Source organism: Hordeum vulgare, chromosome 7H (assembly GCF_904849725.1).
Source record: "Hordeum vulgare subsp. vulgare chromosome 7H, MorexV3_pseudomolecules_assembly, whole genome shotgun sequence".
Classification (NCBI taxonomy): Eukaryota; Viridiplantae; Streptophyta; class Magnoliopsida; order Poales; family Poaceae; genus Hordeum; species Hordeum vulgare.
In genome coordinates, this window is record NC_058524.1 from 204,833,509 (window position 1) to 204,847,061 (window position 13,553).

Sequence of the window (13,553 nt, forward strand, 5' to 3'; positions counted from 1 at the left end):
ACTAGGTATTAGAGTGGTTAACAGTCGTGGCCGACTCCTTCGCTGGGCTTCCGCTTGAAGGTTGCCGAGGTGCATGACGTGCACATAGCGATAAGTGGCGAGAGCGTGTGTGAAAAAGTACACCCCTGCAGGGTTATGATCTATTCGAATAGCCGGTTCCGCGGATATGGACTACTTGGAAACATATGTTGTTCTAAGACAACTATAATGGCTACTGATAAAAATTTCAAGATAAGTGTGAGTGTCGTGGATGGCATTTCCATAGGGAGATGGAATGATTCCACGATGGAGTATTGTTGTGGTGTTATTGGACTCGTGTCCAAGAAAACAAAGTGGTCAAAGCTATTTGAAAATGTAAGTTTGTCTAGCCAAGAGTCAAATGTTGGATTTCTGCATGAAACCCCACAACTCCTGGTTGATACATTGCATGAGTAGATAGATTGTCCTAAAGTCCTGATGAGTACCTTTGTACTCACGTTTGCTTAATAATTTGTGGAAGAGGTTGTTAATGACCCTAATGGTGGGTTCTTTCTAGACGTCGACGACGACGAGTAGCTGGTGTCCCAGCTACGATCTGGCCCTAGGTTGGGGGTCTGTAGATAGTCATGCCATGTGCCTTTATCTTTCCATCTGTCTGTACCCAGACAGTTTTAATCTTCCGCTGGCTTGTAAGACTTGTTTGAATGACTTGTGATGATGGGTCGTGAGACCCCTATCTATGTAATATTTTGTGTGAGGCTCGTCCGAGCCTTCTAAATAAAGTTTGTATGTTTATGGTTATGTTGTGATGCCATTGATGTATCTATGCATATCGGTATGTCATGCGTACGTGTGTTGTACTTGATGTGTATGGGGTTCGAATACCTAGTCGTATGCCTTAGTAGCACTCCTTATGGGGAAATCCCCCTTTGTGATTCCATCGAGCCATGGTAGTTCTCTACTGCTCCGGACACATTGGTTGACCGGCATGTGTCCTTCTTAGCTACTGTGTCTGTCCCTTTGGGGAAATGTCACGTGATAAAATGAAGTCCTTGTAGCTTGCTACGACTCATCTACACTCGTTGTTGACCGACACCTGCTTTGCTGGGTCATGTATGTGTGTTCCTGTACGGAACTGCCACTTGGGTTTATAACTAGACATGTCGATCCAGGTTCTTTGCCATAGGAATGCTAGCGACACGATTACATACGCGAGTCAAAAGGCGCAAATGGTCCCGGCTAAGGTAAGGCTGCAACCGTGGGGATAACCATGCGTGAGACCGCAAAGAGATGTGATGTGTTACAGGCTAGATTCCTATGGCTTAGGATCGGGGTCCCGGCATCATGTCCCGCGGGTAAATTGCCTATCGGGAGAATAGCTGGATCGAGTGTCAATAGTTTGTTAATACCCGGACGTCTTTCCTGATGAGCTGTTGATACGTCTCCAACGTATCTATAATTTTTGATGGTTTAATGCTATTATCTTGTCAAACTTTGGATGTCTTGCATACCTTTTATATATTTTTTGGGACTAACCTATTAACTCAGTGCCAAGTGCCAGTTCCTGTTTTTTCCAAGTTTTTGACCCCTTTCAGAGGAGATTTTGAAACGGAGTCCAAACAGAATAAAATCCCCGATAAGAATTTTTTCGTAACGGAAGAAGATCAGGAGACTTGAGAGCCAAGGCAAGGGGCCCCAGGGGCCCCACAAGCCCACATCCTGCGAACAGGGGGAGGTCGTGGCCCACAGGCTTGTGGGCCCCGTGGACGTCCTTTGCCCTAGGGGTTGCGCCTATATATTCCTTAAAAATCCCAAAAAATCAGGAGATCATCGAAAGTACTTTTTCGCCGCCACAAGTTTCTGTCTCCGCAAGATCCCATCTGGGGCACGTTCTGGTGCCCTGCCAGAGGGGGGATTCGGATATGGAGGCACTACTGAAATTCAGAAATTTACCGTCTGCCATGGCGGACGGCAAAGGGGGGAACCACTGACGGCAAAGGCTTTGCCGTCGGTCAGCAGACGGCAAAGTAGACGGCAAAAAAATCCGGTGAAGAGGTTCTTTGCCGTTTGCTTTTTTAAAGCGGACGGCAAAGAATCTTTGCCATGAGGGGGCAGAAGGCAAATTAAATGGGACGTCACATACTCCAACGGCCCCGTTAAGTGTTAACGGCAGGCCTCCTCTCTTTGCCGTCTGCCATCCCACCTTTGCCATGTGGGGGCTGACGGCAAAGGGGGGAACTAACCCCCTCTCTCTCCCCTCTTTGCCGTCTGCCATCCCACCTTTGCGATGTGGGGCTGACGGCAAAGAAGGGAGAGAGGGGGGGCTGGTTCCCCCTTTGTCATGTGGGGGGCACACGGCAAAGGGGGGAACCAGCCCCCTCTCTCTCCCCTCTTTACCGTCTGCCATCCCACCTTTGCCATGCGGGAGCAGACGGCAAAGGGCGGAACCAGCCCCCTCTCTTCCTCTTTGCCGTCTACCTGCACCCCTTTGCCATGTGGGGGCAGACGGCAAAGGGGGCAACCAGCCCCTTTTTAATTTATTTCTTATTATATCCAGCATTTTTAACAATAATCAGGATATATATATATATATCTATATTTGGCATAAATAAATTTCTTTCCTTACTCATAACCATATTAAAATAACTTTCATCCATAGTGCATAGATATTATGCAAGTTGCATCCGTACCAAACCATATATTACACCAGTTTCATCCACATGCATACAAAGTTTCATATATATCCATATACTACAATAGTTTCAATACAAGCTTCCATGAATCCATGGTACAAGAAATCATCTTCAAGCATTCCATCAATATAATCCAAGGTTCCCGTGAAGTGAATGTAATCTGCAAAATGACAAATAAGAAAATTAGAAGAATAATACTAGATGAAGAAGTATATATAGGTTATTTCGGAGAGAAATTAGCTAAGTATAGGCCATTTAATAGCTAAATTAGGTGGAATAGGTCATCTTGGAGATACATAGCCTTATTATGTCATTTAGAAGAGAACTTAGCTAACTATATGTCATTCTAGAGCTAACTTGGATAAAAATATGTCATTTTGTAGGCAACTATGATTATTAATCCATTTTGACCTTATTATGTCATTTTGGAGCTAAATTAGTCATTTTAATGAGCTAACCAAGGTTCTATGTTGTTTTTACCTAGCTATGCTAATTATCTCATTTTGGAGGATAATTAGCTAAGTATGTCTTTGTTGGGGAAAATAACCTACATAGAAGAAGAAAGAGAAGAAGCAAGAAGAGAAGAAGCAAGAAGAGAAGAAGAAGGAGAAGAAAAAGAAGAAGAAGGAGGAGGAGGAGGAGAAGGAGGAGGAGAAGGAGAAGAAGAAGAAAATAAGAAGGACAAGAAGAACAAGAAGGAGTAGAAGAAGGAGAAGGAGCTTCTCTCCTCCTTCTCCTTCTCCTTCTTCTTCCTCCCTCTTCTTCTCTTCTTCTTCTTCCTTCCTTCCTTTCATTTTTCCTATTTCTTCTCCTCCTCCTCCTTCTTTTTATTAAATAGACCATTTTGGAGCTAACTAAGCTAATTATGTCATTTAGGTGGAACCCTAGCTAACTATAGGTCGTTTCGGAGCTAACTTGGGTAAAATAGGTCATTCCGGAGCAAACTATGCTTATTAAGCCATTTTGGATCTAGCTAGGCTAATTATAGGCCATTTAATACCTAAGTTAGGGGGAATAGGTCATCTTGCAGCTACATAAGCCTTATTATGTCATTTAGGAGAGAACTTAGCTAAATGTAGGTCATTTTTTATTAAATAGGTCATTTTGGAGCTAACTAAGCTAATTATGTTCTTTTGTAGGATAATTAGCCAATTTAGTCTTTCTTGGATGAGTCTAAGCTACGTAGAAGAAGAGAAAGAGAAGAAGAAGTAAAAGAAGGAGGAGGAGGAGGAGGAGAAAGAGAAGGAAGAGGAGAAGAAGAAGAAAAGAAGAAGGAGAAGGAGAACGAGAAGGAGGAAGAAGAAGGAGAAGGAGGAGCTCCTTCTCCTTCTTCTAGTCCTTCTTCTCCTTCTTCTTATCCTCCTCCTTCTCTTCTTCTTCTTCTCTACTTCTTCTTCTTCCTTCCTTTCATTTTTCCTCTTTCTTCTCCTCTTGTCCCCTTCTTCGGGCTAAATTAGCTAAGAATGCCTTTTTGGAGCTAATTATGTCATTTCGAGGATAATTAGCTAAGTATAGGTCATGTTTTATTAAATAGACCATTTTGGAGCTAACTAAGTTAATTATGTCATTTAGGTGGAACCCTAGCTAATTATAGGTCGTTTCGGAGCTAACTTGGGTAAAATAGGTCATTCCGGAGCAAACTATGCTTATTAAGCCATTTTGGATCTAGCTAGGCTAATTATAGGCCATTTAATACCTAAGTTTGGGGGAATAGGTCATCTTGCAGCTACATAAGCCTTATTATGTCATTTAGGAGAGAACTTAGCTAACTATAGGTCATTTTTTATTAAATATGTCATTTTGGAGCTAACTAAGCTAATTATGTCATTTTGCACGATAATTACCAATTTTGTGTTTCTTGGATGAGTCTAAAGCTACGTAGAAGAAGAGAAAGAGAAGAAGAAGTAAAAGAATGAGGAGGAGGAGGAGGAGGAGGAGAAGGAGAAGGAAGAGGAGAAGAAGAAGAAAAGAAGAAGGAGAAGGAGAAGGAGGAAGAAGAAGGAGAAGGAGGAGCTCGTTCTCCTTCTTCTCCTCCTTCTTCTTATCCTCCTCCTTCTCTTCTTCTTCTTCTCTTCTTCTTCTTCTTCCTTCCTTTCATTTTTCCTCTTTCTTCTCCTCTTGTCCCCTTCTTCGGGCTAAATTAGCTAAGAATGCCTTTTTGGAGCTAATTATGTCATTTCGAGGATAATTAGCTAAGTATAGGTCATGTTTTATTAAATAGACCATTTTGGAGCTAACTAAGCTAATTATGTCATTTAGGTGGAACCCTAGCTAACTATAGGTCGTTTCGGAGCTAACTTGGGTAAAATAGGTCATCCGGAGCAAACTATGCTTATTAAGCCATTTTGGATCTAGCTAGGCTAATTATAGGCCATTTAATACCTAAGTTAGGGGGAATAGGTTATCTTGCAGCTACGTAAGCCTTATTATGTCATTTAGGAGAGAACTTAGCTAACTATAGGTCATTTTTTATTAAATAGGTCATTTTGGAGCTAACTAAGCTAATTATGTCATTTTGTAGGATAATTAGCCAATTTAGTCTTTCTTGGATGAGTCTAAAGCTACATAGGAGAAGAGAAAGAGAAGAAGAAGTAAAAGAAGGAGGAGGAGGATGAGAAGGAGAAGGAAGAGGAGAAGAAGAAGTAAAGAAGAAGGAGAAGGAGAAGGAGAAGGAGGAGGAAGAAGGAGGAGCTCCTTCTTCCTTCTTCTCCTCCTTCTCCTTCTTCTTATCCTCCTCCTTCTCTTCTTCTTCTTCTTCTCTTCTTCTTCTTCTTCCCTTTCATTTTCCCTTTCTTCTCCTCTTGTCCCCTTCTTCGGGCTAAATTAGCTAAGATGCCTTTTTGGAGCTAATTATGTCATTTCGAGGATAATTAGCTAAGTATAGGTCATGTTTTATTAAATAGACCATTTTGGAGCTAACTAAGCTAATTATGTCATTTAGGTGGAACCCTAGCTAACTATAGGTCGTTTCGGAGCTAGCTTGGGTAAAATAGGTCATTCCGGAGCAAACTATGCTTATTATGTCATTTAGATGGAAGTCTAGCTATTTTTTATTAAAACACTAGAAATAACATACCATTATCGTCATCACGGCGGTGAAGCACGGTGGCTCTGGCTTGTTTCACCTGGAGAAGGCTGCCCTGGAGAAGGCTCCACTGTAGAAGGGTCGTGCGATGCGTTTCGGGTCATATTCTGCACCAAACATCGTTTGCAATGTGTCGTTAGCATGAGTACACTCTTAAGATCACTGCACTGAAATGAAACTCACCATCGCCGCCACATTAATGACTGGCATCGGCGGAGGGACTTGGCCGCTCTGCTCGCACATAGACTGTACATTTGGTTTCGACAAGTCAAACTTTTTATTTATTAATGAAACAGACATTCAAATGCAAGATTTGAAATAACATGAAGAAGAAACTTACCACGAAGAGCTCATATATGGCCCTGTTAGACGCATCATTCCGTGCCCTCTCCGCCTCCACCAATGCAGTCGTCCTCTCCTCCAGCTCCCTAATCTCCTTATCCTTCTCCGCCATAGCCGCCTGCATTGCCTCTCTCTCTTTCTGAATAGCAGCCTGCAATACAACTCATTGTTAGCAATGTAATCATATTGGTTCCAACGCACAACATAATGCGGAAAGATAGTTGAGCCCATTAAACTAACCTCGATGGCGAGCTTGACTGGCCGTGGACGACGTGTTATCTCCGGACAAGAGCTCGTTTGGTGTGCCTTTATCTGTCGGAGAGTGCTAGGACAACGTATAAGGCCGTCTCCAATGGCGATCGAGCATGGGGCCTCCCGTTGCCAGCTATCATCACCAACTCTGGATCAATAGGCCCCTCGCTCGGGTTAAAGTCCTCCCCTTTCCTGGCCTTCCCGTGAACTCTGTACTTCACAAGCTTGTGGTGGGAGGAGATGTTGGTGAAGTTTTCTGGATGCTCGAGGTCAGACTCAGAGAATGCCTTGACCTTCTTGTACGAGGCCGTATGGGCCATCGCATACAGGTCGTACATCTGTGGCACCTCCGTCTTATTGTGACGCGCCTAAAAGAGAGAGAGAGAGAGGAAAATTGTATTAGTAAAGGGCTCAAGATAGCATTAAGAATGAATTGCATGAGGCATGAAGCAAACCACATACCCAGTTCTCGCCAAATTAGATTAAGTTGACGCTCCCTTGATGGTGTGGCACACCAACCATTTTGCCACGCCCCTCCTTGGCGTTGTTGCGGCTGGCCTCCCACGTTTCGGGGCACCACTAATCCACCAAGGCCTCCAAACAATCCATCTTATCCACACACCATCTCGGGGGCACCTAAGTTAATAAAGAGAAATTTGAGCGCGTAAGAACCAAATCAAGGAAACTAACTACAAAGCCTTAATAATATGTAATTACCTTCATGTAATGCTCCTTCTCCATCTTAGCATCACGACACTTTGCCTTGTCAATCCTAATACGCCACGTGGCATAGTAGTCTCGAACAGCCTACACCCGAGCCTCATGCCAAAAGTTTTGAAGTAGGCCGCGACATTCGGTTTCGATAACCTTTGCCGCGTCCTCCTCGTATCCCTCCTCACACCTGTAGTAGGTCTGCAAACGAGACAACATCGATTAGTACAATAAATAGCTATGGTTGATTTATAATTGTGTGAAGGAGAAATTACCCAGAACTTTCGGATCACCATGTCCGCCCTCGTGTCGCTCAGAACACCGTCGATCTCCACCTCCGGTGGGGCCGGGGCACCCAAGTAGTGCTCCCAGGTCATTCCTACCTCTCGCTCCCGATCGGGCAACTAACCAAACCCTGGGAAGTTTTTACGGCAAAGCACACCAAGGACGCTGTTGGGCTTGCGGACACCCTTGGCAACAATCCAACCCCTACAGCATGACAGATTAAAGCAAAAACATTAGATATTTGAGAAAACGCAAAGGCAAAAGGTTAAATAAGAGTAAATTAACTTACTTGTCCCCATTTGGCCTAATCGACCACCTCTGCTCGGGGGTCGTCGGCACGAGCGGGAGCCCCGAACTACCACGCTGGTAGATGGTAGCCCCCTCACCCAGCTCCTCGTCGCTACCAGCATGGCCACTTGGCTCAGCCCAGGTATCCCACTGGGTCTCTTGGGACGTACCCTCATCCCTGCTTTGCTCCGGAGTAGCCTGGAATGAATCCTCCGGGACACGAGTCTCGTGGGTCGAAGGCTCGTCGACCTGAGGCTCGTCGACCCGAGGCTCGTGAACCGGAGACCGTGTAGCCTCCAGCTCAGATGAATCCACCCTAGAAGTCCTCTGCTCATGTGAATCAGCTTGGGGGTGGTGGCAGAGACCGTGTAGCCTCCACCTTAGAAGTCATGGCAGCCACTGCCCTACCTCTCCCGCGGCCACGTGTACCTTTAGTACAACATAAATACGAACATGAGTAATAAAATGTATATAAATACCAATATGCATACATCATGAGTACAACATAAATACCAACATGAATACAACGTGTACCTTTAGTACCTCTCGGCTTCGTGGGGGGTTGACCTCCTCTCACGGGGGCGCTCCTTGCAGAGTAGAGAGCAATGCTCTCCGAAGAGGCGAGGCAGGAATGGAAGTACCCATCCCATCACCGGCCGACGAAGAAGGAGCCGCGGAGTGCTTTCGACCCTTTCCCACCATCTTTCAACACATGTCATGACAAAGAGTAAATGAAATTAGTACAACATAAATACCAACATGAGTAATAAAATGTATATAAATACCAATATGCATACAGCATGAGTACAACATAAATACCAACAAGAATACAATGTGTACCTTTAGTACCTCTCGGCTTCGTGGGGGGTCGACCTCCTCTCATGGGGGCGCTCCTTGCAGAGTAGAGAGCAACGCTCTCCGAAGAGGCGAGGCAGGAATGGAAGTACCCATCCCATCACCGGCCGACGAAAAAGGAGCCGCGGAGTGCTTTCGACCCTTTCCCACCATCTTTCAACACATGTCATGACAAAGAGTAAATGAAATTAGTACAACATAAATACCAACATGAGTAATAAAATGTATATAATTTAAGTGTATCATCGTCATAAATACCAACATGACTAATAAAAATTGAATACCTAACATGAACTCAAAATTTATATATAGTATAATAGTTGAATACCTGACATGAACTAAGAACAATCGGGTTCGTCTATATATGCTTCGGGGTCAGTAAATGCATCATGATCATCACTATCATCAATAAATGCATCATCATCATCACTATCAGGAAGAACATGTGGAAGGCCACCATTATGTAATTGGTCAAGAAGTGACAGGTCATCCGCAGCAGTAACCTCTTCTTCTTCTAGCTCTTCCTGTTCGGGCTCATGGGTTAAGATGGATTCACTGTCACTGTCTACTTCAATGTTTTGGGGTGAAGTAGAGCGGTTCTTGAAATGTTTCTTGGACATACGTGTTTCTTGGAAGAATTCTCCTTCATATGTTGTCTGGGTTAATGTGAGGTTCGTAATCCTCTTCATTGAGGGTAGGGGGTCTAAAATGTGGTGGCACTTCATAAACGACATCCCAACGTTTGAGATTTGGATCAGTTTGGCAGGCACACGGTAGATAGAAAACTTGTGTCGCCTGTTGAGCCGTAATATAGACATCGGGAACATCTAAGTGGGTGTTTTGGTTGATTTCGACTAGTCCTATATGTTCATGAGTCCTTCTAGTCTCCCTCGGCTCAAACCAATAACATTTGAAGACTACGACGGTCGGTGGGTTTTCAACATAGAATAAAAGTTCATAAATTGCTTCAACTCTTCCATAATACTCGGTGTCTCCTTCGCCGATAGCAGAGACAGAACAATTTTTAGTCTTTAGGTCGGGCATAGATAGCTCTTTGCCAAAGGTACGGAAGTAATACCCGTTGATGTTGTATTTGTCAAATGAAAGGACCTTATAGTCAAAACCATTAGCGCCTTGTCCCAACTCGGCGTCCATAGTCTCTGCATCAGCCTACAAGTTTAGTACGAAAGAATGGATGCATTAGCCGCAAATTAGACCAAGAAATCAAATGGGCCCTTAATGGTAATTAATTACCCTTTGTTTGAACCAAGAGATGAGACCGGGATAGTCGCCTCCATGCATTGCGAGAAGCTCATACTCTTCGACGGAATCATTTTCGATGACCGCTCCATCCGGGAATTTGGCGTTGTATCGACTATATCAAATATCTGGGAATAAGAGTAGTTCAAAGCAATTAGAAGTTGCAGAATAATAAATTACGGAGAACTTACTCGATGTATGGCCGCACTTCTGTTAGGTTGGTGAAGATATACAAAGAAATGGTCCGCCATTCTTCGACATCCAATGATTTCCCTTTCGAAGCACCGGATGGTGCGAGCTTACCTTTGAATAGGCTGAGGTTGTATCAAGCTTTTTTTGGATCACCATCATTGTACCGAGGCTTCGGGTTATGCAAATGATGATTTTTGGCTTCGTAGTGTGCTGTCACGAAGTTTGCCGCCTCCTGAGTAATGAATGCCTCGGCCATCGATGCTTCAATTCTACGTTTATTTTTACACTTAGCTCGAAGCATCTTCTGCATCCTCTCATTTGAGTAGCACCATCGATTTTGAACGGGCCCCCCATTCTTTCCTTGGTCGGGGGATGCAAAATCAAATGTTGCATTGGATTAAAGAAGCCCGGTGGAAATATATTTTCTAATTTGCAGATCAACTCCGGCGCCAACTCTTCCATTTCATCTAGCACGCCAGGCGATAGTTCTTTCGCACAAAGAGAACGGAAGAAATAGCTCAGCTCTACCAGTACTAGCCATTCATCCTTAGGGATAAAGCCATGCAACATCACCGGCATTACCCGCTCAATCCATATGTGCCAATCATGACTCTTAAGCCCAAATATTTTCAATTTCTCAAGACTCGCTCCCCTCTTTAGATTCATAGCATATCCACCGGGGGACATTAACCACATTTTCACCCACAATAGCATTTCCATCATAGCTGGCCTTTCAAGATTGAACCATGCCTTTGGCTTCGGTATGCTTTGCTTTCCTTTCCGTTGCCGCAAGTTTTGCAACGGTCTATCACATAGAGCCTCTAGGTCGATTCTAGCCTTAGGATTATCCTTTGACTTCCCCTCTATGCCGAACAATGTACCCAAAATGGGCTCGGCAATATTCTCTTCAGTGTGCATCACGTCAATGTTGTGTGGGCAAAGGAGGTCTTTGAAGTAAGGCAGATCCCATAAGCATGACTTGTGAGTCCAGGCATGTTCCGTATTATACCGTTTGAAGTATCCTGGACGCAAAGGATCAGGCTCGAGAGCGTTTAACTAATCAAGGGTCTGTTTGCCTGTCAACGCAGCTGATGTAGTGTTTTTGACAACTCTACCTTTGATGAAATTCTTATTGTCTTTTCTGAACTTATGGTCAGGATCCAGGAATTGTCTATGCATGTCGAAGCAAGAATACTTGCGACCAGCCTGCAGCCAACGGAACTGAAGAGTTGCCTTGCATGTGGTGCACGGGAACCTTCCATGCACACACCAGCCAGCGAATAGCGCAAATGCCGGATAACCATGCGTCGAGTACATGTACATGCATTTTGAAATTTGTTTTGGTAGCCGCATCGTAGGTCTTGATCCCATTATCCCAGGCTTCTTGCAACTCATCCTTAAGCAGCTGCATGTACACATTCATATTCTTCCCCGGATAGTTGGGCCTGGAATTATCAACGTTAGGAAAATGTTCTTTCTTTTCATAATTTCTCCGGGTGGAAAATTTAGTGGAATCACAAATACATGCCAACAATATACCTGGAAGATTTGCAAATGGGACAAATACATGCATCGAAGTGCCTCCACGCAAAACCATCTGAAGTGTGTACCAGCATCTTGTTCCCATCCGCATCTAGTTCGGTTCTTTTGCCCAATTTGTGCCATGTCATCTATCTGGCCGTCTCTTCGACCATGAAAAGACATTAAAGTCTTGGTACGATTGGCGGATACCGAAGAACACTAATGGGGATTTTGGTCTGATTCTTCTCACCCATACCGTTGTCTACCACAATATACCCGGAAGATTTGCAAATGGGGCAATAGTTCAAGGCCGCATACTCAAGCCTAAATAAGGCATATCCATTCTCACAGGCATGTATCTTCTCATAGGGCATCTTAAGTACACGGAAGATTTTCTCTGACTGGTACAGGTTTGCAGGCAGTACATGGCCTTTGGGTAGAAAACGTCCAAATATCGTCATCATCGCGTCGTAGCATTCTCTGCCTAGGTTGAATTGAGCCTTCGGAGCCATTACTTGCGCTGTGGCATCCAGCTGACAAAGCTCAGTCTGCTCGTGGAGAGGACGTTTTGAAGACTCCAACATTTCATAGAAGGCCTTTGTAGATTCCTCCATCTCATCATCCGAATCCCGAGCATCAAGTCATCAAAGTCTTGCACCATGTCTTCAATCCCGGTAACATGCTCGTCGGTGCGACGACGAATCACCTCAGCTCTGGCACGTTGGTCAGACTCACCATGAAAAGTCCACACCGTATAATTAGGCGTAAAACCCTACTTCTGCAGGTGTTTACCCGTTCGAACTCTGTCTCCTTTTTCCAGTTGTCGCAGTTGGGACAGGGGCACCATGTTTTTTGCTGGCCATTTGCAAATGCGGCTCTCACAAACCCCCTGGTTTTTGTTAACCATTCATGGGTCATGTCTTTCTGACTAGGGTGACCAGTGTACATCCAAGCACGATCACTCATGTTGCCTAGCTACCTATAGGGGCACAAGAAATAAATATATAATTCATCATCTATATTCATACGCTAATCAAGTTTGTCAGTTTTATTACGTCCATGCAACCTACACGCTAATAGGTAAAGATAGGTCCTAATCCCACCCGAGTATGTGTAGATTGGGTTCGTTTTCCCATGCTCTGCTCCAGATGCGACGCAGAATTTCGGTAGCACCTCCCCACTGTTCTCCTGATACACTTCTCGGCAATAAGTAGAGAGGATGTGTACCCGGAGAACAATAGGGGAGGCACTGACGAAATTCCGCATCGGATCCGGAGCACAGTATACGGGAAAACAAACCCAATCTACACATACTCGGGCTGTCCATGGATAATGTTGGACAATTCAAAAGGATGGCAGTTATAAATATGCAAAAAATGCATATTTATAAATGTCGCCCTTTCGAACGGGAGACGCATACTGGTCACGCATACTCATGATTGAAGAAACCTATAGCTAGCAAGTTTCATCGGCACGAAGACCGGGACAGAGAAAATTAAGGGGCTAGGAGGAGAAGTCATTTGTGCTCACCAACAAACGCAAGGGCGGAGCTCGTCCAACGCACGTGGAGGTCGTCGAACAACTGCACATTGAAATTCACATGATCAACACAAATATGATGTTTTTATAATTAACATAATCGGAAAATATGTGACCTAACTCATAATTTACAAAACTATGACCCCGTGGGCCTCTAGAAGGCAGAAAAGCACCTTCTCGTTCAACAGTAAGTAGAAGAGGTGTCGGGGGTCGGGGCTTAGTGGCATCGAGGGTCGGTGGTGTCGGGTGTCGGTGGTCGGGAGTCGGGTAAATGCATTGATGGTCGGGGGTCAGTGTCGTCGGGGTTCGCGGGTCACTAGCGTCGGGGGTTGGGGTCTTTTCGATCAACAAGAGGCCAAAGAGGTGTCGGGGCCCCGAGGTTGGGGGTTAGTGGCGTCGGGGGTCGGGGGTAGGGGGTCGGTGGTCGGGGGTCGAGGGTCAGTGGCGTTGGGGGTCGGGGTTCGGAGGTCAGTGGTGTCGGGCATCGGGGGTCGGGAGTCGGGGGTCGAGGGTCGGGAGTCGGGGTTCAGTGGTGTCGGGCGTCGAAAGTT